Source organism: Danio rerio, chromosome 23 (genome assembly GCF_052040795.2).
Source record: "Danio rerio strain M-AB ecotype USA chromosome 23, GRCz13ab, whole genome shotgun sequence".
NCBI lineage: Eukaryota > Metazoa > Chordata > Actinopteri > Cypriniformes > Danionidae > Danio > Danio rerio.
In genome coordinates, this window is record NC_141043.1 from 16,070,570 (window position 1) to 16,096,321 (window position 25,752).

Sequence of the window (25,752 nt, forward strand, 5' to 3'; positions counted from 1 at the left end):
AAGCTAGAATAGGATTCAGAAATTCATTGATGCCTTCATACTTATTATGAATGCATCCTTTGAGGGCAATATTTTCCAGATTTCTGACCAAAGCGAACCTATTGAAGGCAGTCCTGTAACCTTTAACCTAAAACCATAACGGCTAAAGCTAAATCTGTCAGAAAGTCAATGGTCTTCAAGGATTTAGCTTAATTGGATATGAAAAGGTACTTGCTTATGTCCAGTGGTAGAGCTAAAGATTCTTACGTATCCCAAATTCAGACCATTTCTTTTAAGGCTCACTAAAAAACTGCTAGACGAGCATGTTGAAACTGGTTGGAGGTAAAATTTACATTGGCCCTCCAAGAGCAGGATTAGTCACCCTTGAAAGAATAAAGACATTTTCCAGCAGTTTAAGATCACAAGGAGGTATAAATCTTAAAATGCATCGATTTTGATATTCTCATTCATCATCATCATCATTATCATCATCATCATCCCTTTGCTTAACTACAGCCCCCTCTTGGTCATTTTCAACATTAAAACCACATCCCTCACAATGGCTTGTTTTCTGCATAATTTTGGGGTGTTGCTATAGGAACCACTCCATTGGACAGCTAATAGAAGATGCTTATATGGAGATGCAGAGCTCTCTGGTCTCTTTTCAGATTTATAATTGGTCCTTCAACAGTGAAGGTGAGATGAGGAGGAGCGGAAAGTCAGCGCACTCCTCCCTCTGTCCCGCTCCAGGCCTCGGGCGCATATGATAAATCACACTCTCCAATCAATAATTCACACATGTTCAAGGAGGGGGAGGAGGTCAAAGAGACAATTACAGAAAGAGGAGAGCATGTGGAGAAGGAACATTGATTGGGGGGCTTTAAGTCTGAGCTTTTATTTTTTTCTCCATTTAGGGTTTTAAGGAAACCCATAATCCATAGGCATTTGGAGAGAAATAAACGTCATGACTGCTTAAAAAGTGGTGCGCCTAAAGCAAAACGCACCCACTTTATTAAATACACCTTGCTTATACCAGGTTTGTCCCACTTTTGCTTTCACAATTGCTTTAATTTCTCTTGGCTGAAATTTACAAGGAACTAGAAACACTCCCAATATTGGTTCATATTGACATGACAGTTATGACCAAGCGGAAACCTCCCGCTCTCCCTCGGGAAGCCAATACGGAAGTAACTAAAACTGCAATTCATCAACTTGCCTTGGGGGGCTGGCTCCAGGAAGTCCAGGTAATTTCTGACTGCAATGGGATAAAAACATGTGTACAGCCTGATACAAAAGCTGGCTTTGAAGCATATAGCAATGATTACCCTTCATGACAACTGTGAGGGGGTGAATTTTTTTTATAACCCATCCGTTTCGTTTTTATTGTTATATTAAGTATGCATAATTAAGGGCGTGGCCACCTGAGTGACAGCTAGGTCTCGCTGCTTGCTGTTTTGTCAGCTCAGCTGATTCCGGTTAATTTGCCACTGAGCTCGGCAAATTCATTATATTTTTGTTTTGTTTAATATTTCTTTACACAGTCATTTGCCTTTTGGGATTATTTTCTACAATTATCAGATGATATAGCATGCCGTGTTCCCTTAATTGTGCTCACAAACTGTTCAGGTTGCCTCCATTTTCCAGGTGAGTGAAGTTATATACTTATATACTATCTCCATAAATATATTTGTTTTATTTAAGATCATTTATATTTTTTTTTAGACCTATAAAACACTCCAGAATCAGATTTCATCAATAGCCTTGAAATTACTAACACGGGCTGTACCTGAAGTATTTGGAAGTAATTCACATTTTTGTCCTGTTGAAAAACTTCATAAGAGCAATGCTTAGGGATCAATGTGTTACGACTGTGTTTTTAAAAGTCTAAACACTTTGTTGATATAGTATACAACCAAGCACATGTGATCAGAACACAAATGAGTTGCAGGCAATAAAATATTAAGCGTTCACCCAAAGTTAAGTCTAAGCCAGGTCCAAGCAAAATGCCAGCATGAGCCTGTAGCTACGCTAACTCTTCGCCTCTTTGCCCTGTTTTGGTATCCTGCTGTGTGTGCAATGTCGCGTGACCAAAATGGCGACAGTTAGCCGTGCTTACTTGTAGCTTAATTTGCAGTGTTCAAAACCTATGGGTGAAGTCACGGATACTACATCCATATATTTTACAGTCTATGGTTATGGAAGATATGTCGGCTACACATCCATGGTGCAATTCCACCATTCCTATACATTCAAAAGGTGCTCTATTGGGTTCAGTTCTGGTGACTGTGGGGACCATTTGAGATGATATTCTGTGGTTACAAAGGGATGGACAAGACCAAACAATACTCAGACAGGATGTGGCATTTAAACAATGTTAAATTGGTATGAAGGGGCACAAAACGTGGCAAGAAAAAATAGCCCATACCACTACAACATCACCATTCAACATTTGAAGCAAAAATCAAGACTCATCCGACCAGGCGACATTTTTCCAGTTTTCTGTAAAAATTTTTGGAGAATCTTTTTGGCCTGTTGTTACTTGAATAAGTGAATCTTTTTGGCCTGTTGTTACTTGAATAAGAAAATAAGGCCCCAATATACTTGAATACAAAGCACACACTGATAAGAAGCCATTTTAAATAAATTCAAGTGGAAACACAGTTGGATTTGAGTTACTTTTAACAGTTCAAAACAGCTCAACAAAGAAAATCTTTTGGGACAGTTGATTTTGGCTCCTATATTACAACTTTGAGCTACTATTAGTCCATGGCGATTATGCAATCAGTTAGTGTGTTCTGCAGGTCCAAATTCTTTGACATGACTAATTAGATTGACTTTTTCCTGGCTCATTCCATGGGGCAAAAACTCTATCCAAATGGGTTTGAGCATCTCCTTGATGCTCCTCCATCTCGCAGGCAATTCACAGTCCAATCTTGAATGTTTCTGCTACAATTTGTGATTCCACAAAAAAAGCACTCAGAATATCAAGGCTGATCTTTCCATACTGTGCAAATCAGTGTTCTGTGCATTTTAGCATGTTTAGCATGGTGACACCCTTTTAAGGAGATTTACAAAGCATGTGGTGCACATTCGGAGGTATAACAATTGCCGTCACTCTTTGTGTTTTTTGATAAATGGACAGACATAACATCTACGATGCTGGTTCAGTGCCATTAAATAGATAAACTACTAAGGCAGTGTGATATGGGGAAAAGAAACCTATAACAATTTTCTTGAAGAATATTACGATTTCGTTTCTAATCATGATTTTGTCACAGACAGACGGAATCCGTGTTCACAGTGTGAATCTGAAACATATTTCAAAAGGAAAACACTTAGATCTTTATCAAAGACCTGTAACACGTGTCTAAAATGAACATAAAATAAAAATCACCTAACCTGTTAACCTGTAACAAATTATCTCTAGAAAAGACCTTTGGCAAAACTAATGCGTATGTACGGCTCAAACTCAAGTAAGGCTCTGATATTCTGCTTGACCAAATATCAATAGTAATTGCGTATGTTCACAGATTTGTTTTGTCATGTATAGGTCATAGAGCTCTTTGTGGAGTTGCCGGGAAATAGGGCATTCACATATCGCGTCTTTTGCACGCACAAGTCAATTATTTCCGATGTAGGCTTGTGGATTGCATGCACATGTTGACATTGGCACGTACGCGTATGCCAGGTGCCCCCAGCTGAAAACATCTCTTTTCAGACTAACTTTAAATGTAACTTTTCAGTATGCCTCACCGCATGTCACTAGGGATGCTCAAAATAATCGATTAACTGTTAACCGAAAGTGTGCGTTTGTAACCGATTAATGCTATCAGTTAAACGATTAAAATTATTATTTTATATATATTTTTAGTTTGGCTGCATAAGGGGCTGATTGAATGCGCCTTTGTGTTAAGAGGGGCATCTTTTGCACGCGGCTCATCCCAGAGCAGCAGTTTGTGTTGTCAAAACAACTACAGAGAACTTTTAAAGAGCTTGGTTTCCGCTACATTCATTCTTCCATGGCGGGGACCAAAATGCATCCCGCTACGGCTACATTACCCATTCAAAAAATTCAGTTATTGTTGTTGTTGTTGATTTTTATTAGCGGACTATAATCGCATCAAAACGTATTAAAAGGTAAGTGGATTATAACAGCGCAAACTTTTCTGTAACCGTATGCTGTGCGCTATTGTTTAATCCTTTGGGGTTACGTGCTGACTGGCTGACTGACAGGTGTGCGATGCGTGAGGCCAGCAAACTCGCAGAAGCTTTCAGTTAAGATGAACACAGTTTCAATAGTTATACTTTATTTATAGATAAAGTAGGACTTTGCATATAATGACTCTATCTTGCTGGAGTTTATAGCCGTTTCGCTTTACTTCAGGACACATTAACACCGCACTGATTGTCTAATCGCTGTTTTAAGTTATCCAGAGCTTTATGAATGTACAAATCTTAAATATCACAATATTATTAAATATTACAATTGTAACAACATAGACAGCAACACTTTTGCACAATCGATACCCAGCTGATTCAGTCGTTTCATAAAAGGGCCGCGCTTCTTCTCTTTTTTTTTTACTTGTCAACATAAAGGCAGTGAGGTGCACCTCGCGTTTTTGGAATGAAAAAAGCATGTTAGCTGTGGTCGGCCACTTGTTCAACTGCAAGACATACTTAACTTGCGGGACGATAACGTATAACCCGTGCCTACAGACACATTTGCCAAATAAGCAAAATGGAAGAAGAATATTGCTTTTTGAAACAGACGTGTTGATGCTAAACCATCTGCGTCATAAACGCAACAAATAGGCTTTACCTTTTATTTTACAGCTTATAAAGCATGTATGCAGATTAATAAAATATTATATTTAAACAACAAAACTGTTTACAAAAAGTCAACATATGCGCGCGTTGTTGTTCTTTTCATCACGCAGCACTTGAACCGCGAGGGAGAGAAAGGAAACCATAGCAAGACATAATCTTTAAAATAATGATTTCTATTAAAAATGTAAAAAGATTTTGTGATTATAATAATAACAGCGGGGCATTAAATAAATGCATATTTTCCATGGAGCGAGTGATTTGAGGAAGTCTGCTATTTTATTTGACGGAAGATAAAATATGATTGGGGAAAAAAACAGCCTATGCCGGTTATTAAAAATAATCAGTCAGTGTTTTCGTTTTGTAATATAAATTAATTATTTAAGTGGAAAATAATTTAGGGCAGTCCTATTTATTTTATTCATTTTATTTAGTTTATTATGTTCTTCTGTGCTAAACACTGCAGGTGCGTGAAAATGCTCTGTTGTATTGTTCTATTATTAATATGCATATAAATATGCATATAAAAATAGCATATAAAAATATATCAGTATTTTAAAATGCAATATTTAATGTGTCAGACACAAAATAGACTCGTCAATTTGTTTAATATAAAATTATTAGTAATCTGACCAGTTAACCATTAATAACTGATTAATGAGCGGCGGTTGTCGGTTAGCAAAATTAACCGAAATGAGCATCCCTACATGTCACGTAACAACAAATGTCCGATTAGCTTCATACTTTGTATGGAATATACACATTTTGGTTACCTCAGGCAGCTTTTTAATTCTCTCCATACATAAAACTTGTATCGGAACTGCAGCAAAGATTTCGATACGATTTTAATTAAAAACGTTTTCACAATCAACTAAACATGTTGTGTTTAGGGAGTATGCAATAGCACCACAATATACATTTACATTAATCTACACCCGCCTCCTAAAGCACAAGGTTGCTGGAATGTTCAAAAACAATAAACCATCACTTAGGGCTGATTTAAACTTCTGCGTTGAGTGCACATGGATGGTCCGCCGCTGCCTTTGCACAGTTGCATAACCTTTGCCATGCCTTAGACTAATGCTGACACACTTCTCAGCAAATGTAACAACACATTGGGACAATGCGTGGCGCAAGCTCTGTGATTGGTTGGCTTGGTAGCATCAATAAATGTGGGTGGGGCAGAGAGCTACGGGAGGGGAGTGAGCCCGTTAGTGCAAGTGTTTAAAAAGTGTTGAGTGCCGTAAAGGAACTCCAGATGGATATGTAGGTTTTTGATGCACATCTACCAGTTCCTGCTTCTGAATAAGTTTTCATAGCTACATTCAAATTATGCACCATGGATTGCAGTTATCACTCGAAGCAGAAGTATAATTCAGCCTTTAGTCTTTTCAAACTTTTTGCCTCCAAAGGAAGAAAAAAAAATCATGTGAAGTATATCAGCACCTTTAGCTGACAAGAGTAACACTCTTGAGCTCTTCTGCTTCAAGGATTGAAGTATACTTTAGGCATAGTGAAAGATAATAAATGACAGCGTATTTAATAGTTTTGAAAGAGTTTTGTATTCATGCAAAGGTAACCACTTGATTTTCTAATATGCAATTACAGATATTCCAGTTACAGCATCAAACTGTGTTTTTAAAGTAGATGCATTTCCCCTGTCAGCTCGTTTTGTTCATGCCTACTTCTTTAGAGTATCATATGATCAGTCACCTTTCCCCTCAGAGATATTGATCAGCATCTGGCTGAATCACTAACCTGCTGTTGCGCTCAATATTAGAGGCTTCAGTTTTTTAAGAGTGCGGTCAATAGTCATACTCAAGGAATCAATCGACCCCATCCAGGAGCATCTTGTTGTGGACTCAGCAAACAGGTGGTCCAAATCATTGTCATGACAGGGTAATGATTCAAAAAGACAAGATGCACCACTCAAGCTATCACTGTTAGCTTAGCCCCAATGAATTATTGACAATCCAGGCAAAACTATTTTGATCCTTTTACCAAAGACAAGTGTGCAGCTGCTGATATCAGCAATTTGAATGACTTTTAACAGGAGCACTCCTTTTTTTTGGTTGGAAATAAGCTCATATTTAAAGTAACTAACAGTTAAAGTGTTGAGCTCTAACATTTTTAAATCCAGTCAGCAGTCTCTGGATTTAGCTGGAGCACTTTTAGCTTAGTTTAGCATGGAGCATGGATCATTGTATTGGATTAAACCAAAAACTTCAAATAAGAGTTTAGATTATTTTCCTATTTGAAGCTTATCTAAACTTTTTGTTTTACATTTCTGACCAAGATGCTAATGGTTTGATCCGATTCAATGATTTATGCTAAGCTAAGCTAAAAGTGCTTCCTTCAGACCCAGAGACTAGCTAAATGAATTCAAAAATGTTCAATCCAAACTGTTTAACACTTGGGTAGTTGTAAAATAAGTCTATTTCCAATAAACTGCACTTGTCATTTAAGTGTGAATGAGGTATAACTTGTACCTCCATTTAGCTTGCTCTTGTTCCGCTTGAGTTACAATCAATGTCAATGTTCTCTGAAAAACTCTTCTTGTTTGTCAACTCGCCAATCTTCACATTCAAAGGCCTGACACCATTACTTTGCCACAGTCTGATGGGACATCAGGGTTGAAAGTAATAAACAAAGCGTTTCTTCTCCAGGATAAGGTGCTGCACACCAAACATTTCTGTATATCTGTAATCAACACTGATGCTCACAATGGGAGATCAGTAAATGTAGATGAAGGTCAGAGGTCGAGGAGATTAGTAGGTTGCTTGCTTGCTGGCAGGGTGTTGATAAAGCATTTATTCATATGCATTGAGACAGTGTTGGCTGTGTGCTAGAGTAAGCACAGATACTGAAATTCGCATCCATTTTTGCAACATTTGACAAATTTTGGAATATGAGCAAAACATCTAGCTCTTCCATTTCCATTTACTCTCCATTTACATTTATTTAGACAGACACAGATGTTTTCTTCCCAAAGAGACAGTGGATTCAAGATAAGCATTTTATTTATTTAGTTGTATTTTATCCTATCAAGTGTTATCTTCCCCCAGAAAATGCTAAATACAATGAAGATGGGTATCCTTATATTTATATATTGAATTTAAAAGAGTACTCATTAAAACTCACTATTAACATTTACAATTTATGCAAATATTTTATTGTCAATTAGTGGCAAGCAGTAAGCCCAGCAACAAGCTAATACTCAATCAGCTGTCCTTAATGCAAGTAATTGCCTCTAAATCTTGCAAAAAAGCAACGCTCTCTTTCGAGTCGGGCCGTCAATTCCCATAATTCTTATAAGTAGCCCAAACTCTCTGTCAACAATTGCAGATATAAACATCTGTTCAGGCAAATCCATTGTTTGTGCGTGCACTCGCATATCGTTTTGCGGAATCAAAACCTTTTAAAAATCCTGAACCGATATTGGGAGTTAGTTTTGCACACTGGAGGAAGTATGACACAATGGCTGACGTAGGCTGAAATAGACAGGTAATGTTCTGTTTCAAACTATTTCAGTCAATTAAAGCTTATGTAGATTTTGTTGTTACAAATGAGTTATATGTACGGAAGTGTTGTTCATCCACTGAAATCTTCCAGCGAACTATTGACTATTCGCTGGAAGACTATTTTTAATTTCATAGAGTACATTTTACAGTATCGATAATGCCAATTTTTATTTAGTTTAACAACACATAAGTAAACAGTGCTATTCAACCTAGCCTAGTCTACTTTACTGAGGTGGAGATGGTTTTATATTCACATTGGTTCATTTTTGAACAATGACAACCTTTGATGCGCTCTCTATATTGTTTACCATGCTACTCTGAATATTCGCTCTGAAAAAGTATGCAAGTATGGCTGAATAATACATGTAAATCCTGCACACCACCAGCCAAGCACTAAGCATACAGTAGTCGCTTTAGGACAAAACGCGTGAGAGTGAGACCAGCAACCCTTGCATGCATGAAATATTGCACATATGACAAGTTTTGCTTGGTACACAACTGAAAATGCGCTAGATGTAATACAGTTTTTTTGTTGGTAATTAAAGAGTACAATAAAATGTTCTAACTGGTGAAAAGGGTTGGGTACCGAAATCTGGTGCCGTTATAGCACCGGTAACTTTGTAACCGGTGTGTACCGGACCGAATCAGCATACGAATTTCGGTGCCTAATTTCGGTGCCACTGGTGCTGCAACAAGGACTTAAAAAGCATCAAGGGGTGCATCAAAGGCACACATAGGTATGCTTTGTCACACCATCTTTAAACATTTAGTTTTAAACAACTTTGAGGAATACAGGCAGGTGATTTTGTTGTCAGACAGGCATTTGTTCTTGTTGCTTAGGGAATGGACACACGCAATGCACGCAGTACAGCGCATTTGGTAAACTCTCATCAGATCAACACGCATGATCACGTTCATCAAATTTGCTTAAACTAAGCATTCTAAAGCGTATTTTACAAGCAAGAATTCTGACACAGCAACGTTAGCAGATGCTTTACAAAAGTTGTATGTAAAAGGAGGAAACACATCAAACCTAATGACACATTTGAGGGCGAATGGAATCAATGCACCATCTCTGAAAGCTCGCAACATTATCTGGCACTTTCAATGAGTAAGTACTTGAACGCCAATGCTCCAATTTTAATACGATTAAGACAATACTCTTAATTACCTTAAAGGACCATAGACACCTGCATCGCAAAATGCAGAGGTTTTTTCTTTTCATTCAACATGTGGTATCAAATTCCATTAAAAGAGCACTCTTCCACCAATCCTTACTTAATGCTTGCATAAAATACCTCAGTTTGTCATGGGGGCATGAATGAAATGTTCCTGAATGAAACTGAAACTGCAGTTAAAGTCGAAAAATTTTAAATTGAACACCTGAAAGTACATGAAGCTCTGGAGGAAACACGGATAACGTGGTGATGCAATGCATTAATCGATCTATGTACTATAACATGTAAGACGGGATCATAAAAGGAACATTTAAAATGCAACTCATGTGATCACCTTAAATATATTATTGTCTTATTCAGATTAAGGCAAATCATTAGATTACTGATCCATGTAAACCATGTAAACATAGTCACAAGCCCCAACCCTAGAAAAAAGGTGTTCAGTATTTTGATGACAGCCTTTCCACAGGTTAGTATTAAGCTAATGTAACTTCATAATGCAAATCTTACATTCATGGTAACCAACAAATGATCAAAAGAAATACATTAATGTAATTCAAATACATAAAATATTAATTGATGTTTAATTTAAACTTAAATTATATTGATTTAATAAAATTATTTTTAAAAAGATTGTCAAATAAAAGATTTTTCAAGAGTCATCCACCATAATTTTGTGGCTCAAAAGTATCAATTCAGGCACCGTTTTAGCACCTGTACCGTTTTAAAAGTACCGATTTAGCACCGGTATTAAAATAACCCCAAACGATACCCAACCCTACTGGTGAATGACATGATCTAGTGATTTGTCTACTGCTATCTTCATGTTTCACGAGGCATGGCTTTGGACTAGGGATGCTCAAAATAATCGATTAACCGTTAACTGAAAGGGTGCTTTTGTAACCGATTAATGCTATCAGTTAAACGATTAAAAATATTATTTTATATATTTTTAGTTTGACTGCATATGGGGCCGATTGAATGCGCATTTGCGTTAAGAGGGGCATCTTTTGCACGCGGCTCATCCCAGAAAAGCAGTTTGTGTTGTCAAAACAACTACAGAGAACTTTTAAAGAGCATGGTTTCCGCTACATTCATTCTTCCATGTGGGGGGAGGGGGGAGGAAATGCATTCCTCCATGGCTACATTACCCATTCAAAACATTCAGTCATTGTTGTTGTTGTTTTTAATAGCGGATTATAAATCGCACCAAAGCATATTAAAAGGTAAGTGGATTATAACAGCACAAACTTTTTTTTGGAGGTTACGTGCTGACTGACTGACTGACTGACAGGTGTGCGATGCGTGAGGCCAGCAAATACGACGTAGCTTTCAGTTAAGATGAACACAGTTTCCATAATTATACTTTATTAATAGATAAAGTATGACTCTGTATATAAATCACTCTATCTTGCTGGAGTTTATACCCGGTTCACTTTACTCCAGGAAGCATTAATGCCGCTCTGAAGGTCTAATCTCTGTTTCAAGTTATCCAGAGCTGTATGACGGCAGAGAAGCGACTGTGTTTCAAATATATTATTCTTGCAGATCACCTACTGCAACTTTAAGACAGAATTGCAAGACAAATACTGTCAATTGTGAAAAAAAAGCTGATTTTGAAGAAGAAAAAACAGCCAAATTTAATGTATGTAGGTGTAAACCTTAAATTCTGATGTTTTTCCACAGAACTGTGGGATATAAAACCCCAAATTGTAAGTCATACAAGGGGCATAAAACTGATTATTTTCTAGCTTTTCTATATGTTGTTGAACTATCCGTTTAGGGGATAGTTCAACAAGGAAAATATTATGAAAAATATATCCATTTGAATCAAGCTCTTGGACATTAGTTCTTGTGTGGTGATAAAAACTGGTATTTCAGTTTACATATTATATTTTCATCTGTGATATTGGTTTTAGTTTGTTATAAATTCAGCACTTTTTGTTGTTGTTTTCTATTTATTTATTTTATTATGGTCTATCTTTATGTAGTTTATATAAAATTTAATTGCAGTTTAAGATGTTTTAGTGCATTATTTAATTTACATGAATATCACCCAAATGCCTACATAGGGTGTATTCTCTAACATTCAGCAGGCTGGGTTACACCAAAGCAATAGGAAAGTGTGCTGAGCCTCATTCTGATTTATTCCACTAATTACACTTAATAATAGCCTGAATGCATTACTAAAAACTTTGTAATTCAGAGTGAGTAAGATAGAGAAAAGAGGAGGTGGTGTCTTTTGTTTTATAAATATTCATCCACTTGTCTGGCTGGGGGATGCACATTGGGTGTAGGGCTGAATGGATGAATCATATGCAAATCGGCTGATAAACAGAGGCGCACATCTCTGTGCTCATTTGTCTGGGAGATAGAGGCTGCCGCCGGGTCTCGTAAAACCACCGGGCGTTTCTATCTCCCCTAGCTGTCATGAAATAGCCAACAGGGGCAAATTAACCTTTACAGGAGGGCAAAAGGTTCCATCAACATAACCAGTGAACCCCTGAAGCCCCTTAATGACACCTCTCGAGCAAATTAAACCACAAATTACCCTGTCCTCACTGTTTTTTTACCCTCCCGTGAGGGTCTTTGACTTTCTGGAGTCAGCTGGTACATGTTTCTGTGGCTTTTAGTTTCCAAAGGGAGTGCAGTTTGTTTAGATAATTTGCTTCTCAGTGAGGTTTAAGAGTAAAAACATATGACATGTCAACTTTTCTTATTTTTATAGATAAAGCAAGAGGAAATGCATAGTGAAGGAACTTTTAACATGCGTATGTGTACATTAACAAAACTCACTACACCTTAAAGGGATTTATTACTTCGGCTGTCTGGAATATTTGATTATTCACAACATTCCAAGATATGTTTTTTTTTAGATAACAACCTCTGAATAACAAAGGCTCATTCAGGAACTTCTAATCATCTTCACCATCAGTGCAAACGTTCACATGTATATTATTTATCTATATTATTTGCTTGTGTGTCTCTGCCACTTTTTTTAAAGTTTTAGAGTCAGCTTGTAACTGAAATTTACATAGCTTAATGTTTGCTCCATTCACTCTACTGTCATTTTCATATCTGTCAGCTTTGCCTTAAATTAAAGAATTAGTAATGTAGTACGCCTCAGAACACTCAAAAACATGTTAGCTCTTAAACTCTTTCATCTGTATATGAATTTACATAATACACACCCAAACCAGCTCTTTATAGCACTTGACAAGCGAAAATCATGAGACATCAAATTAGGAATTAAGAAGAGACAATTATGGCAACGAAACAAAATAAAAATATAGATGATTTGTTCAGCGATTCATTTGAATATGAAAAGATAACTAGATTCAGTACAGGCCAAGTGGGGCAGTTACAAGTAACAAAACACAATTAAATACACATTTTGCAAGCTAGAGAAAACAAGAAGGCATCCATTTTAATTGCACATTCATACACTTGTGAAATGGAGGAAGAAACTGATCCATGAACTGTGTACTGTAAAGTTCCTGTCAAGCTCTGACAAAGTCCCATACACCAATAGTCTTTTCTGATCGGTTCTTTAACAAATGACGAATGAATTCCTTGTTGTATTGCTGAATCACTTGTCAGAAAAATAACAGGAACACAGCACAAGGCTGAGGCTATAATGCTGAGGTATTTTAGCAAAATTAAACTTTAACCACTGACAGCCTCTTCACAGCCTCATCTCTGGGAAGAGAAATAACACTAACTTTCCCTCACACTTCAGAGCATAGTGTCTTCACGACATGATTCTCCCGGGATCTTCTACAGTCTTTGTCTTCTTTTTCTTTCTACAGTGTTTGTGGCCTGAGGGTTCAATTGTCCCGGTTTTGTGTGCAACAAATGGGCAGGGCTTGAGTTCTGTATCGACGTCACACTGACACAACTAAAGATTCGTTACTCCGGCGATTCATTTGAACCACTCCGAGTAGACTCTTTTATAGATGAATAAGTTTGAAACAGTGCACTTTCAGATTTAAGCCTTAGCTGGATATTTCACTTCACTTATAGCTGTGTTACACACTACATTAAAGGTCATTCTCGAAATCCCATAATAGGGGCTCTTTAACATGATGAAGGTTTTGATGTTGAATGTGGAAGATGCTTTCAGTTCTAAAGTTGTGAGGAAATACACACTGCATTTTTGAGGATTTTAGAAAAAACTCTTTTCAAAAGAGCAGAGGGATGTGCGTTTTATGATGCTGCATAACCACTGTGTTAACGATCTTAAAGCTCAGGTGCTTTTTCTGCAGGGTAGACTTTTTGCACACTGTCAAAATGTCAGTTACATCAGATGAAAGGGAGACGCATGCAGGACACATGAATAGAGTGCAAAACACTTGATGCCTATAGAAAACCATTTTAAAAAGGAACCTCTCACTGCAAAAAAAAAAAACCCAAAAAACAAAACACACACTCTGTGTGATTGGGGACTGAACAACCTTTCATCACTCTCAGAAAACATATCTGAATGCTCTCTAAAGACGCCGTCACAGTTGCCATGCCTGCAAACACAAGGTGAGACACAATAATAATTCTTTATACAAGTACAATTAGATATGCAAATTTCTAATCAGCCAATCACTTGGCAGCAACTCAATGCATTTAGACATATACAAATGGTCAAGACGATCTGCTGCAGTTCAAACTGATCATCAGAATGGGGAAGGAAGGTGATTTAAGTGACTTTGAACGTGGTATGGTGGCTGCCAGACGGGCTGGTCTGAGTATTTTAGAAACTGCCTTATCTACTGGGATTTTCACGCTGATAGAAAGGCAAAAGTAGCTCAAATAACCACTCGATACAACTGATATATACAGAAGAGCTACTCTGAATGCACAACACGTCCAAACTTGAGGTGGATGGGCTACAGCAGCAGAAGACCACACAGAGGGCCACTCCAGTCAGCTAAGAACAGGGAACTGAGGCTACGATTGGCATAGGCTAAACAAAACTGGACAATAAGGGACTGGAAAAACATTGCCTGGTCTGAGGAGTTTTGATTTCTGCTGCGACATTCGGATGTTAGGGTCAGAATTTAGGATCAACAACATGAAAGCATGGATCCATCCTGCCTTGTATCAACGGTTCAGGTTCACTTTGATCCCATTAGTACCAATTGAACATTGTGTCGTACCACCTACCGGTGTATTGTTGCTGACCATGTCCATCCTTTTATGACCACAGTGTACCAATCTTCTGATGGCTACCTCCAGCAGGAAAACACACCATTTGCTAATCATCTCAGACTGGTTTCTTGAAAATAATAATGAGTTCACTGTACTTGATTGGCCTCAACAGTCAATGGATTTCAATCCGATAAAGCACCTTTGGGATGTGGTGGAACGGGTAATTCGCATCATGGATGTGCAGTCGACAAATCTGCGTGACGCTATCACGTCAATATATACCAAAATCCCTGAGGAATAATTCAAGTATCTTGTTGAATCTATGCCAGGAAGGATTACGGCATGAAGGTAAAAGAGTGTCCAACCCGGTACTAGTAAGGTGTACCTAATAAAGTGGCCAGTAAGTGTATGATATAGATTTGTAATGTCTAATAACTTTTCATTCACACTTAAAAGAACATATAATTGTAAGTATTGTAAGTATAGTAATGCCCCTGGCGTACATGTTTATTAGTTGTGGGATCAGATGTTCTTGAATTTAGAATAAAATTTTATTTGAAAGTCTTTTATAATTTATTTAAGAGGACATCTATACGCACATTTTTCACAAAGACTCCCGATTTTATGTCTAATTTTTACATTTTGTTGCATGTAGCCATGTGAAGGATAAAGTTCATCCAGGCTGTTTTTGTATTGTATTGTTTTAGCAAAATAAAGCCCTTGCATTTTTAAAAAAAGGCACTAGCATGCCATTGGCTTAAATGGACAGAACGCCACACTGAAATACTTTGAACAGACCCTCAACAGTGCTACTAAATCTTGAGAGTAACAGAGCAAACCACTGCAATTACCAAATGCATGAAGGCCATGACACACTAAACCAACAGCCGCTGAACTGTTTGGGTTTGGTTCCGCACCATTGGCTTCATCTGGACCTCTGTCTGTAGCTTTTCATATGACTGAGTGTGGTAAATCGGCAACAACGCCTGGTCGGTGTGAAAGATCGCTCTGATTGGCAGTTCAGCTTAGTGGTGCACTAGAAGTATATACCAAAATGGTAAGCGAGTAATTCTCTTCCACTTCCCCATTTTGAAAGTGAATATAAACTACTGCTTCCAGCTGGAATGGAGAGTTATTTTCTCTAAAGCAGGCACAAAACATACATTCTAGCTGATTGTTTTGGACTGCATCTCTGTAATGTCTAAAATCTCTATGCAACTATTATTTTTTTCAAGGACTGAAAGTGTGAAGAAAGTGCATTTGCAAACATGTAATACCACCTTGTTTTTACAAAGCTTTAAGTTTGTTCAACAACACTTGATTGCAGTGCTTTACTAGGCGAGCCTTTTCTTTAATCAAAAATTAATTTAATATCAGCAATCTTTGGTCAAATGAAGTCAGTAATGCCATCAATAGAGTCTGAATGCTAAACATTCCTTAGCTATATGTTTGAAAAGAAAAGAAAAAACGTGCAAGAACCACAGAAATTACATGTGGTATGCTTAACATTCAGTCCTCAGATCTGACTTGTGTGCGTTTACGGGTCAGAAGTCAGAGAGTAGCCTCCTCCTGACCTCATTACCGTATCTCTCTAAACCGGTCTCTCTGTTCTGTCATAAAGAGGTCAAAGCCACAGCCATACATTATCCACAGTCCATCAGTCACTTTCTTTATTCAGTGGCTGTCAAACACACACACACCATTAAGTGTGTCTTACTTCCTTAGTCAACAGCGTGTACAACGCAGCAATTACAGCCTGCTTTCTCTGACTGATTAGTCCTCCTTTTCTGGCTCATTTAAAGTGTCACTTCATTTCTGTCCTAGTTTGATTCGTGTCTTAAGAAGGGATACACTGTAGAGGAAATTTATTGCATTAGGCAGTATGTTTGTATTTTACACTTAATCTCCACCACTTACTTACTTAAAGGATTAGTTCACACGAAAATGAAATTTACCATGCAGTGTGCCCTAGATGGAAGTAATGTTTAAAAGGGGGAAAAGTGTAACAGAGGTCAGCTAGTTGGAGCTGCGTGGGTAAACCTCAATCTTCTGGCCTCAAGAGGCACATTAGCGACTGATGATGGAGGCTGTGGTCTTTAACATCCTTGTTTGTGTGTTGACCTACAATGATGGAAACACCAGATTTAATCCTGCAGAACGAGTTAAGTTAGTGTTAATTAGTATCATAACCAGAATAAATGTAAATATTGAAGGGATGGGCCTAAAAAAAAAATTAAAAAAAAAAAATCACAATATCATGTTTCATATCATTTGGTATAGATAATTATTGATTTTTTTTAACAAACCTTTAGTAATATTAGTTTTTTTTTTATTTAACCACATATTTTAATTTACCAACATTACTAAGGCAAACAGTTTAAATAGTCAAAAGCAAAAAATATTTTAACAAAATATCTGATCTATTTATAATAAAAAAAACATAAGTGTAAAAGAGACTCTTAAACTTGATAAATAAAATGTTACGAAGTGTGTGCAATGTTGATCAACATCTGTAAGGTGTCAATAATAATGATACAGTAAACCTCAAACTCTGTCAACAAAACAAATTATGGGAATCAAATCTGAGCTTTCAAGTAAAGGAACCGACAATCATTATTCAAATGCATCCTGAACATTACAAATTGTGAGGATGACTAAAATGAGAAGAATGACTACATTATCCCTATGTTAAAGACGCTAGCAGATGGGGAGCTAGTGGATGGGGATGCACAAGAAAAGAAACCAAAAAGCCACTCTGGTGACCTGAACACATCATTTTTTATTTACAATCTCCTCACTGCTACTATATGGCACTAATTTTCTCGTGTTGTTATTCTGACCTGAATTCAGAATAACAACACAAAAAGTAAAAAGCACTGCAGTGTTTGGGTGTGCTGTGTTTGGCTGCTGTTATCACTGAAATGTGTATATTCAAAGTGTGAAGCAGATTGGTTAGTTCTACTTCCATGAATTGAGGTGTGCTCGCGGAATTCAGAATAGTTCAGATGTTTTTTTATCAAGGCTACCATGTGCGCATTGTGCAAATTGTGCGCCTCCATTGGAAATGACAAACTTACACCCTAATCTTATTGGCATTCCTTCTAGGGTGCACGCTCAGTAGACACATTCAAATAAAACTATAACCTTCATACCGAAACCTCATACCAAATTTTTTATCATTACTGACAGTAGCTACGTTTCCATCCATTTTTATGTGTATTTTGGACATGCGAAAAAAAAAATTATGAAAACGCCAAAAAAAAAGATGCGCATACATTTTGAAAATGTGCATAAAAAAAACATTTGCGCATAACTGTGCAGGATAAACTTTTCATTTAATAAGAAAAGATGGGCATAAACTGGGATATAGACACAGTCTTACCAAACAAAGTCCAATATGCGCATTAAAAAAGGTCATGTGTTTTCATTATAAGAGATAAATCAGTAGGCTGTGCATACTGTAAAACATCTGAAATGTTGTTTTGGTCTAAAATGCTAACCATTCTGTTAACCTTTTTAGTATTAGTGTAATTATATTACTAATTACCTCCAGAATCAAAAGCGTCTGCGCTCTGCGTTTCACGCCTTTAAATGCCATCGCGCATTCACTGCATATCAGGATTGCCTTCTGAGGCACACGTCATTTATTAAATGAAGAAAAGATTCATGCAGCTTCTCTTACTGCAGCAAATTCCGTTTTTTTACTGTTGATATTTGGCGCCAGTTAATGAGGAAGTGACGATTTTGTTCGCTTTGACTCGTTGGATGGAAATGCTACTTTATTCGCCCACCTTTTATGCAATAATCTAGTTTTGTGCATAAAGTTAATCCGCATTTTTGGATGGAAACATAGCTAATGGTGTCAATAAATACCAATATCGATTTTATTGCCCAGCCAAAACATTACGTTTACTGGATTGAGTGAAATGGTGACCACCTGGTGAATACAGAGCATAAGAACCGCATTTCCCTTGCTTCAGACACATTAGTATCTGATGTTAGATGCTACCAGCTTTAACTGCACATATATAGTTCCAAATACTGCAGAATACACAAGACGTATCACTAGTATAGTTTTGAATGGGAAAAAAAATTGAATGGTCAATATGGATGCTTTATGCGAATGAAGCCCTGCCTTCTAGTTAATGAGCCAATCATTGATTGATATAGACTGATGATTCTCTTTGGGAGGGGCTCGATCCTCTTGGGTCAGCAAATGCACTAAAATCTCAGGGAATACTTGCCAAGCTTTAAAAATTTTAGCTCCAACTTGCCTCAACACACCGGCAAGGATGTTTCTAGAAAGCCTAGCGAGAGCATGATTAGCTAGTTCAGGTGTGTCTGATAGGGGTTGTAACTAAAATCTGCAGGACACCAGCCATCCAGGACCTAGTGCGACCACCTTGTTTCAAACAAACCAATTACAGTTTTGTAATCTGTGTAAAATTAGCACAGGATCTTTCCCTTTGGACCTTGTTCTTTTAAATGTATTACAGTCTCTGCCATGTCAAAACAAATCCCATGATGGTAACCACTGTAATGCATTTTGTAAAGGATTTGTCATGTAGAATAATTTGGAAATGACCTCAGAAGACCAGTGTGAATGAATGCTGCATTATTCAGAGAATGATATTATCTTTAAAGTAAGTTATTGATTCTTAAAGGAATAACATAGTTTGGACAGCAGTATGACATCTGATTGTGTCCTCAAGAAACTAAGCATATTGGTTTTGTGAATTACATTACTTAGGGTGCACATTGGCAGTCAAACAATGCAGATTTGTCTTGATTTAAATCTTCAGAAAATTTTATGAGAGAGTTGATTCTAAACCTAAAATTGAATCATAAGCCTGGTTAAACAGATTTAAAGAATTTGATGTTACCCAATTCAAAAAGATAAGAAAGAAAGATGGCCACAGAGTGAAATGACTTCCCTTAAAGGAGCTTTGATAGTTATGCTGGTGTCATGATGGGAATGAGGTTTGGGGGTTAGGCTGGAAACCTCCCTTCCCAGGCCACAAGAACCATACTAGTGACTAGGGTAAAATCTGTGGCCTGCATATCATGCTGGAAATTGAGGCTGAATTATACTCACCAGAGTAAGTACATACAACCTATGATGGTTAAGCTGCTGTCATGACATGTATAGGTAAACAATAGGCTCTTTGCACAGCTAGAGTTTTAAAGCCATAGATAAACCTCCAGTAAAAGCTTAATGTGATAATCTTCAATTTTACAAGGTTGTTTTTACAGCATCGATGTTGTAATGTATTTACAATACATTCCGTTAAATAGACTTAAGCAATTGTTGATTTGTTCAAGCATAAAACGAGATGAAAGACCATGTGAACAATAGCACTAGTCAGTAGCTAGTAAAATACTGGGGTAAAATAAACTGTCATATTTTGAAGACATGGCGGGGGAAATGTAATTTAATGCAGTGCTTCTAGTCCAATCTGAGACCCACTTCATATTGTATATCTAACAGGCAGTGAAGATCACAGATTTTTAAAGAAATCAGATCTCTTAGACATGACAATTTTGTAATGGAAATACAGTTCACCGGAAGCTCTTGGGCTGCCTGGCTGAAAATTAAAAGTCCATGTGCATATAGCCCATTGCAGTGGGATTGGCGGGGAATGGAGGATAGTAAAAAGTGAGCAGTTTACCTGACATCCCTTGCTTAACAATTGTGCACTAACAACTGATGGGGCCATGAAACCCCCTCGTTTCAGCAGGGTGTTTTCACACCTCTACTTTGGAAAAAGTCAGAAAAGTGGGCGTGTCCAGCTCTGTTTAAGGGGGAGTGTCGGAGGAAGAAAAGAGGCTTGGTGTGGGAGTGTCTATTTGGGCACGCTGAATTTCAGAGTCAAAACACACAAACACAGCGGACAATGTGACTGTGTTTACATGGACATCTGTTGTCGAATTATTTGCCAAATTATTAAATGGTGGACTTTAACTGCAGTTTGGCTCTTTCATTCAGGGAATTCATTCATGTCCCTCCCGACAAACGAGATATTTGATTCGAGGATCTGCTCTAAGCGTGTATTTTTCATGCAATGTTTGATACCGCACGGCGAATGAGAGAAAAAAAAACTCAGCATTTCCCGGAAACTTAGATGCACACGGCAGGTAGCGTCAGAAAGCCGCGTGTGTTATTCCGGTCACAAAATCCAACAAGAGGTTATAGCTTGGTTGTAACTGTTAGTGCTAACTTGTTTACACTGGTGTAATAGTTTGTTTGATACGAATAAAATACGAACTGAATAAACAAAGAGCACTGGTCGCTCACTTACCAAATCTGTAGAGACAGGACAATCACCAGCAAGTAGAGCCGCGTCTTTATTTAGAGGAGACTACAAGCGAATCCGGATCCCAGCGTTTGCAGATGAGAACAGCTCTCAGGTAAACAATGTTCCTCCTTAGACACGTAAGTTATTGTTGTCGCGCGTCACGTACACTGTTAATCCACGCGTGAGTCTGCGCTCTCACAGAGAGAAAATGAAAACAAAACTTAACGGCAGCAAACTATAAAAGCAACACTTCACGCTTGTTTTACCAATACAACGTGGCGTCTCTGCCGTCTACACTCTGACAGCAATGAATATTAATGAAGTTGCACAATAGAGCGCGCTGATTGGTTTGAACCAAGCCTTACTCATGCATTAATGCAACACACTGTAAGACGTAATAAGACTCACTCTGGCAGAGACGCCCAGTCTGCACGCTGGAATACACGCTATTATCTCATGACCGTGACGCAGCTTCAAAAATTCGTTTCAAACCGGAAGTACGAATTTGCTTGAAATAACGCAAAAACAACCAATTTACACTTTTTTAGTGAAATATAGGTGTCCTAATAGTGTTTTTAGCAGTGTGGGACACATATACGACTGTCAACAGCTCAAAAAATATGTTTTGGTGTTTCGTGACCCTTTAAGGCTACTGCCTTTAAAAGCTTTGCAACAGCCCTTGAATTGCTATTCTGGTGTCATTAAACAAGAAAATGAGGTTTGGGGGAAACTGTGAACCTTCCCTTCCTAAACTTCAAGTAGGCTGTGAACTGGACTTTAGCATTCTTGTTAACATGCACACCTACTACACAACAAATGCAGCTTTGAACCCTGCTTTGAGCAGTGCTAAAAAAATAGTCTGGAACTGGAGGTGTTACATTTGCTATGACCTGGATGGATGTGACATTCTGGGGGCTGAGTGTAACGGAGATCAGCTGATAGATGCTAGAGGCAGAGTTCCTTGTGAATGTACCCATCTCACATTCCTAGAGACACTGGTTTAAAATCCCATTTGGATCTGTGAAGTAGTAGAAACTACAAGGTTCACAAAAAGAATATTATAATCACTATCATAATAATAGTCCACATGATTAATAACACCTTCTTGGCTACTCTTCAAAATTTCGTCTTTTGTGTTCTTCTGAAGTTAGTCTGGCATTCTAGTTTGTAAAGAGAGCTTCATTCTTTGGTGAATTATTCCTTCAGGATAAAAAAAATTCTAGCTGCTTGTTAACAAAAGAAGGAATTTTTAATCAGTAAAACCTCATTATTAGGCTTTGCCTGGATACAGATTAAATTCCTCCCAGGTTAACCATGAATCCCTGTAGAGACCAGTCATGCGAGAGAAGTGGTAATAAGAGATGGTTCATGGAGGAGAACATCTCAAAATTACAATCACCTTGATAACAGTCCATTTCCTTCCAAACATAGCATCTTTGTGGAGAATGCTTGTAGGGAAAAGGCAGATTAACTCACCACCAGGGAGTGTTTAAACCAGTTGCTGACAGTTTCATGCACCTTTAAACAAACTCCCCATCTATTACTGCTAGAACAGAGATATGGCGGAGGAACCAAAACAGATGTTCCTCAGGATCTACAAAGGGTACATTTAAAAACTGTCTGTGTGTGTTTTTGTCTACCCATGCTTCCCATGCTCCTGTGCTTGTTTCTCTCCTTCCCCTATCTTGCACACAAACAGGTGTACACTTCTCACAAACAACTTCAAATCAATATGGAATCATCTCAGAACAAGGGGGTATGGAGCCTTGACTTGAAAACTTTGCCACCCTGACACAATAAAGCATTGGTATGTGATTGCTGAGATTTCTTGTATAGTTGTTTATTATATTTCAAGATTTTGCAGGAAAGTTTTCTCATTAGACTCTCAAATATAATATGACTTTCTGGTTGGGAATGCACAGATATTTGGAAGAATGCACAGTGCTATGGAAAATGCATACTGCTTACTTATTGTTCAAATTGTAACCTGCATGATTTAAGGAAATTAATTTGAGATTCAGATTCAACAAAAGCTGCAATTCTCATCATCTCAAACACAGCGTTGCAATCAGAAGTAAATCTCCTCCAAAAGCCAGAGGGCGCTCTCATTCAGAAACGATCTGCACACCGCAACCATTCATTCTCCTCCGGCTTAGTTTTTTTATTTATCAGGGGTTGCCAGAGTGGAATGAACCCTCAACTATTCCGGCATGTGTTTTACTCAGCCAATGCCCTTACAGCCGCAACCCAGTACTGGGAAACAGCCAGAAACTCCCACACAAGCATTTATACACCTAATTCACTTATAGCACATGGCTTTGGACTGTGGGGTAAACCACACAGAAATGCCAATTGGTCCAGCCTGGACTCGAATTAGTAACCTTCTTGCTGTGAGGTGCTAAACACCAAGCCACCGTGCCACTTATCACCGCAAATATAACGCAAAAAAAACAACACTGAAAATCAAACAGAGCGGAGGATTTAACTGCTTTTATTGACTCAATGTAAAAACAAACACAAGACTATGGAACCATCTCAGATCATGATTAATTTCAAACAGTTGACTGAAGTTACGAGGAGTAAAAACTTGTTATTTTAAATGTAGTATTTTCATATGTTTTCGGGTGGACCCCAACGCAAAGCTGTAGTGCAATGAGTAGCATTAAAAATCACAGAATGATTATCTTCAATTTCTGCAATATTTTGCATAGCTTGTCAGTGAACTATGGCTCTGCATAGTAAACACTGGAGCTGAAGATCTTTGCCCGAATCCGAAGGACCCTGAAGGGACCCGACAGGTTCGGCCCTATTTTCTATCGATTTAGAAGGTGTCGGGCCGGGCTCCGGCTTGCAGGGTAAATAAACGATGCATTTTGATTAGCATGAGAAAGCAATCAAATTGTTTGTTACAACATGAAAACCCATCTCTGCAAAGGTAAAAACAAATTATGATGAAAAAGTCAATAAGAGCGAACTTTGCGGAGTGGGAAAATGTACAGCAAGCCGACAGGGAAAATGACAAGGTCACTCGCTACATTATAACAGCTATCAGGAAAAATCAAATGGAGGTTCTTGGCTGGTGGAAGAAGAACAAACCATCTTACCCTATGCATGCTAAATTAGCCAGAACAGTATGCATCCCGACCAGTAGCAGTAACAGTGAAAGGGGGTTTAGTGCTAATGGGTGCAGCATCAATGAGCGCAAGACCACGCTAAAGCCATTTACAGCGGATTTAAAAAGTGTTCCTCCACAAAAACACATTTACAAAGCCTTTACTCTTGGCGAGTAAAGGATTTTTGTATATTAAAGCAAAATATCAAATCATAAATGCATAAAGTTGAGTATATGCTGGCATTCTTTTGCAATTCAACTTCTCTGTCGCTCTAAGGCCGGATTGTAAAGAAATGTGGCGAAACAAATCCCGCAGAGCCTTTATCTTAATTTTGTTATTGTAAAGTATCTGTCATAATTTAGAATCTATTTAAATTATTTAATTATTTGTTAAATAAGACTTATTTTTATTGGTGTGTTAGCCAATTAAAAGGCTATGTGAATGTACCTAGGCCTATTTATAGTGCTGAGATGTTACGATGTTACAGAGGACTTTCTTCATTTCTTTGTTCCAACTTCTAAGTGGAATATACGTTTGTTATAATGTTAAAACACGTATAAACAACTCATTCTTGAAAAAAGGCAAAGGAGCTATGTGCATGTGCACATTTGAAAAATGTCTGGCTGGCAGGTTCTAGCTTTTAAAAAGCTGTCAATCAAAACGAATTTGTCGGGCTTGGGCCGAATTCTGTCAGGCTTAACTTTTATGGCCCGATTACACCTTTAGTAAACACTGCTCGATCTGAAGTGTTGTAAATTTCCTACTGATTACAGAGCCAGCTTTACTGCCAAAATGCGCATGAATATCACCATCGATAAATCCCCCAGCCCTAGTCAAGGTTGTGGGTTAGATTCTCAGATAAAGACCAACTGATTAACTGTACCCTCAATGCAATTCAAGTAGATGTGGATACAAGTGTCTGCTAAAAGCATAGAAACTACTGCACTAGCAGATCTTTTCTTCCAAAATATGACTTCACCCAAGTCCAACAGATTATACTCCACCAGGCTATCAGTAAATATTATTAATAAAAGACTTTTAGTTTTAAAAAAACATCTGTAACTTTGAGTTTTCTAACATCTTTCCACTGAGAACAACACATGTGGGAACAGGAGTAACCGGCAGACTCCTTTAGCAAAGTCTGTGACATCAAGATAATAAGATCTCATAGCAAGACAGAGAGCAGAACTACATCAAAGCCCAGGAATGTTTCCCCCCTGAGGTGGCTAAAATGAAAGGAAGACGGACCCTGTCAAGCTCAGGAAGGCCAGAAGGTCTGACAGTAGCTGAGTGTGTGTGACGTGCAAACATGCATGTGGGCCGAGGTGTATTACACGCCTGTCTTTAGGGGGCAAGTGTCAGCAGCTTTTTATTGCCTCTGTCAGTGACGCTTATGGGAAGAACTGGCAGCATTACACAATGAGCGCCACAGGTACCACAGAAAGAAAATAAACGGCTACTTCACAGCTTCAGATTTGAATGAAGAGTAATCAATCTCCTGCAGCCGTTTAACGTTTGTAGGCGTACAATGCCTGTTTGCGTTGTCATGGATCAGTTTAGATGTTGAGGCTGGGATTGTGAATGGGGGAGGCTGACTAAAACAATGCAAAAAGCAGCTGCAAGACTCTCTGTATGGAAATGAGGATGAGCCACTCACTGCAGAACCATGATGGCAGAGATTCAAGTCAATATAACATTT

The 25,752-nt window shown here is 38.0% G+C and overlaps 1 protein-coding gene and 1 long non-coding RNA gene across 5 annotated transcripts in view; both read right to left on the reverse strand.

The window, feature by feature from the left end:
• Positions 1–25,752, reverse strand: part of nkain4 (sodium/potassium transporting ATPase interacting 4) — a 140,539-nt gene that overhangs the window by 110,548 nt on the left and 4,239 nt on the right. The gene's annotated exons all lie outside the window — the stretch shown is intronic.
• LOC141380589 (uncharacterized) lies at positions 16,966–24,212 on the reverse strand. Its single transcript, XR_015523361.1, has 2 exons — positions 21,008–24,212; positions 16,966–20,927 (listed from the first exon to the last, which is right to left on the reverse strand). It is a non-coding gene; the product is annotated as an uncharacterized LOC141380589 (long non-coding RNA).